A 5,474-nucleotide genomic window follows, 5' to 3' on the forward strand; every position below is an offset into this window, starting at 1 on the left:
ATGATGTGAAGAGAATAAGAGGAAGGTCCTCAGTATTTGGGGCAGATCCTTAAGGTCAACTTAGAGTAGGGGGGTCTTGGACAAGAGTTGCAAAGTTTGATGGTAAACTGAATCTTTTAAGAAAGCTTTCATATTGATGAGATCAATGATCTATGTGAGTTAGAAGGGAAAGTCCAATTAAGGTATTTCTATCAAAAACTACATTGTTCACTCTTTTATCATACACATACACACATATGTATATATGTGTATATATCTTTGTGTGTATATGTATATGCATATGTATGCATGCATATATGCACATGTATATGTATGTGTATGTGTATGTTATAGTCAATACCTACTATCTTCAAGGTACCATGCAAAGTATTTAAGGTCAGAGTCTACTTGAAATCAAAGATTAAGGCTTTGCCCAATTTTTTTGATAGTATCTGTATTTCACAACAGCTGAAAAAAAAACAAACTATTTTCTTGAATGCTTAAAATTGTTGTGGTTATTCATCTTTTGTTATTGAAGAGGACCAGTGTCATCAGAGGGTGATGTCTTGACTTGTATGTGAATTGAATTTAAATGAGGCAGAATTCCACAAAATTGTCAGCCTTATTCTGTCTTCCAGAGGCATTGTAGTCCAGCGGCAAGACACAAATCAGTACAACTGGTGATCACTGAGGATGAAGTGGATGACCTTGATATTATCAATGTTTGATAAAACTCTAAGTGCTCCACACCACCTGTATCAGTCACCTCCTGTAATGCTATGCACAGAAACTTTCCAGAAGAACTGCTACTGTGAACAGCTTTTTTAAAGGTTCTGATTAGTCAGTATAGTGATCACTCTATTCCTTAACAAAAGAAAAACATCCATGGAAAATCAAGGTACAGCATAATTCAAAATACAGCATTCACCATATTTCAACTTATCACAGAAAATCACAATATAATATTCACAACATAGTCTCAAAGTAAAATAGTCACTCTTAAGTTAATTCAGTTACTTATCAGTAGTATCAAAGTACAGTCAAAGTCTTCCACTCTTGGGGCAAAGTCTTAATTAACTCAATCAGTCACTAATCAGTCAAAGTACTCAAAGTACAATCACCACTTAGGTCACTAGTAAACTATATTTCCATAATTACTCAGTACCCAAGGAGAGGTCTTTTCTTCATACTGACTTGGGGTCTGTTCTCAGATTCCCTGGATCCCCTTCCATTGTCCCAGATTCTACCTGGATTCAATGGCAGACAGCTCCCAGTTCCTTGACCAGCTCTCTGGGGAGGTCCTGCTCCACACTGGCATTCACAGGGTCTGGTCCATGTCAGCTCTTTCACCATTTCTGCTCCAAGGAATTCAAGGCTCAACCAAGCCACAAACAAAGAAAGTCTTGGCATCCTCGTCATGCTTCACTCACCTGGGCTCCTGGCTCTGGATTCCAGGCTTCTGGCTCCTGGCTCCTGGCCTTCTGGCTCTGGGCTCTGGGCTCCTGGGCTCCTGTTCAGAAAAAGCTCCATCACCACAAGTTTTCAGGACGCAGTTCTCCATTCTTCTGTAGATGTTCTGCCACCAGATCTTGGTCTCAAGAAAATTCTCACTGTGCCTCTCTGGGGCTTTTCTTATATATACAATATTACCTACTTCACTTCCTTCAGCCAACCTCTTCCTGTTATGTCAGTTAACAAGAGACAGAAGTTTATACCTTCTGTTCCCCCAATCAGAGGCTTGATCAGTTACTAAGTGCTAAGTACCTGCTGCTTTTGCCAACACAAAGGGATCTTCAAATTCAAAATTACATTACCATTACACCTCCATAGCCATTGGGACAAATTGTTTTCTTCTGCCCATTAACATGGGGGAAGTCTCCACATGCTTGGAGCATACATCCCCATAAATCGCTAATAGGTTTGAGATCTGTCAGTAGCCCTCAACCTGGTTTAGCCCATCTGACATTGTATTGGGGTATGGCAACTACTTGTACTACAGTTGCTTTGAGCCCCAGGTGAGAGTTGGGTGACAGGCAGACATAGAAGGTGGATGAGAAGCCTTGAAAAGGACTCAGGAAATCCTCACACCCTAGGTACTAGTTCTCCTTGAACACCCCATACACCCTATCCTTAAGGTAACAATGTGAGGTAGGTACTATTAGTATCTCTATTTTATATTCAAGGAAACTGAGTCCAAGAAAATGTAAATTGCTTGCTCTGCGATGCACATCTCAATGTCTAAGGCAGTATAAGAACGCAGTTCTTCCTCACCCCAAATCCCATATGCTACACACTGCGCCACATTGTGGCCTAAATTAGATTTGTTTATGAATATATGAGTAGTACCATAAGATTGTCATCTTCAGAGTTTATATGGACTATATAAAGAAAATGTCATCCCAATAATTAGTACTAAGTTGAATGAGATACCTCTGGGAAGTAATAGCTTCCTTCACTGAGAAACCTTTAAATAAAATACTGACAACCAATTTTTAGTTATATTGCACATCGGATTTTTGTGGAAAACTATAAATGTAGCACAGTGGAAGGAGATATGAGTTCAAATGTTGACTTTGTCACCTACTAGACAGGTGAACCTGAAAAAGACAATAGCTCTATGACTCAATTTCCTCATCTGTCAAATGAGGATAACAATTGTATCTACTTCCCTGTCTTGTGAAGATAAAAACAAGTAATATTTGAAAAGCACTTTGTCAGCTATACGCAAATACTGTACAATACAAACACTAGCAGTAATAACTATTAAAAATACAGATGAAAATGACCTCTGGAATCCTACTCAACTCAAAGGTTTGTAACCCAATAATCAAGTTATGAGAATTAGATAAAATTTACCAAATTATATATAGCTAATCTATTGAGAAATAGGCACTCAAAACAGCAAGGTTGAAAAATCCTCCATTAGAATGTAAACCCCTCCAGTAGAATGTAGACATCGTCTTCACTCTGACCCCCAGAGAGGAAGGTGATACCAGTGACTGCAGGAGGTACAGTCCAGCGAAGAGCAGTTACAGTTGCCATTCTCTTTAGTCTCTTTTTAGTATCCCCATAACTTAACAAAGTGCTTGGCACAAAGGTGCTTAATAGTTATTTATTAATACTTGTCAATTTCTATATTTATTATTATTATTATTTTGTTGTTAAATAGTTGTTTATTGGAAAAAGTGGGCTGAGGAGGGGTCAATAGATTCACCAGAAAGCAACAATACCACACAAGTTAGGAGTGATGGGAGAGGTCAGCACAAAGCTCTGGCATCTCAGCCTCTTCCTGGACTGTGAGGGATGGCCTGGAGTGTTAGGGCATACCCACATGGAAGACCTTGACTTAGTCAGTAGGCATGATTAGAGACAAAGAGAGACTCGCTGGCTGCAGCTCCTGACTTTCCATTTGGAGTATACTTGCCTTGAGCAGCTTGGCTGTTAGCCCTGGCCTGCTTAATATATTCCCCTTGTGCAACCTTGACATTTTCCTTATTTCCCCACTCAAGGTCCTGAGTGCAGAGCCTGCAGGGCTCAGCCATAAGGAAAGGTCAGTTCCCATGGCTTGTGCAAAGGGCAGGTGTAGATGGCACTGAGGTTGATGGAGACATCATCTTCACTCTGACCCCCAGAGAGGAAGGTGATACCAGTGACTGCAGGAGGTACAATCCAGCGAAGAGCAGTTACAGTTGCCATTGAGATCTCCTCATGTAAATACTTCTGGGTACAGGCATGGCCAGGGGTGACCATGTTAGGCTTCAGCAAGGTCCCTTCCAGATAGACATGGTGATCACTCAGAGCCTTGTAGATAGCAGCCAGGACCTTCTCAGTGACATACTGACAAGTCTTCAGATTGTGTTTTCTGTCAGGGAGGATCTTGGGCTCCACGATGGGGACAATGCCATTCTGCTGGCAAATGCTGGCATATCAGGCCAGCACACTGGCATTCTCCATGATAGCAAGTAGAGAAGGTATACTATCCCCAATCTTCAGTACACAATGCCACTTGGCAAAGTCATCTCCATCCTTCTTATACTGGGCACAGTGCTCACTCAGCCCATCCAGACCTTGGGTGGTAGTCTCACCATTGGTCCCTGCCAAGGGCAATACACCTTTGTTCACCTTGATGCCCACAATCCAACCCTTTGCCTTTATGACTTTGGGGAAGGGACAACCATCATCGGCTTTCTGGTATTGTGTTTCATGGAAAAGGATAAAACCTCCAATACATTAGTTCACTCGATCATCTGCTGTCAGAAGCAACTGCCTATAGAGGCGACAATTTTCCTCCTTGTTTTCAGTTCCAATGGACTGCAGGCATTTTGAAATGCTACAGGTGGACTCATCTGCTTCCAAGATTCCCTTGCCTGGAGCAACAATTTGGTGAGCTATTTCAGACAATTCTCTTTTGCTCTGGTATCAATGCAGGTATTGGCAAGGCATGTTTTCCTTGGCTGTGCTGGTAGTTTCTGGCAGAAAGCAGACCGCTTATGGTCGAGAACCAAACTTCTGTACTTTCTGAATCCAAATGTCACCTATTGAACTCAGGAGGGGAATACTTGTAGATTTAGAATAAGGGAGAACTGAATTCAAATCCTTCCTCAGAAACTGAATTAGTTGTATAACCCTGGACAACTCACTCAGCCTCGGTCACATCAAATATAAAATCAGAGTATTAAAACAACCTATTTCACAGAGGTGTTGTGAGGCTCAAATGAGTAAGTATATTCAAAATTTATTGTAAACCTTAAAATATAACTCAAATGTTAGACATTATCATCATCACAATGTTGGCAAAGCTGTGGTTCTATGACATATTTTGGGGAAAATTACATGGTTTTATAAATTGAAAACTGTAAAACTATTTATATCATTTGTTCTATAGATGCCAATGCTATGGATATAATCTTTCCCCAAATTTTTGGGAATTTATATGTCATGGAAAAACCATAGGAACATGACAAAAATTATTGAGAGTTTTTGAAATATAACTACACACTTAAAATACGATACAGATTCTTATCCCTTATCCAGTACTTAGTATAATGCTCAGCACACAGTATCTTAATAAATATTTATTGGCAGTCCCACTGGCTATCATGGGCAAAACTAACAATATGGAAAGATTACTCAAAAAGGCGTTGAATCTCATTCATAATATGTCATAAAGCTACTTCCATGCAATGGGAAGGCTTCATCTTAATGGGATATAAGTTGAATTATCTTAAATGACATATCTTTCTCTCTTTAGAATGTGTTTCTTAAAAGCAGTGACTCCGCCATTCTTTGTATCCCCAATGTATAGCACATTACCTGGGATATAGTAAATGCTTAGTAATTACTTATTTACCTAGACCAGCTCTATGATGGCCTCTGAATACTGATTCCCAAAAATACAGGACCAAATTGTGAGACACACACACACACACAGAGGCACACACACACAAATCCATAAAACACATGTACCACTTAAGCTTTTGCATTACTTTCCTTTA

At 40.0% G+C, this 5,474-nt stretch overlaps 1 pseudogene; it reads right to left on the minus strand.

Annotated features, from left to right (window-relative positions):
- Positions 1-3,292: 3,292 nt before the first annotated feature.
- On the minus strand, positions 3,293-4,537 carry LOC138174785 (fructose-bisphosphate aldolase A pseudogene; annotated as a pseudogene).
- Positions 4,538-5,474: the final 937 nt, after the last annotated feature.

Source organism: Petaurus breviceps, unplaced genomic scaffold (assembly GCF_028583685.1).
Source record: "Petaurus breviceps papuanus isolate PSGF00001 unplaced genomic scaffold, PetGlider_PUasm1.0 76, whole genome shotgun sequence".
In the NCBI taxonomy this organism is placed as follows: Eukaryota; Metazoa; Chordata; class Mammalia; order Diprotodontia; family Petauridae; genus Petaurus; species Petaurus breviceps.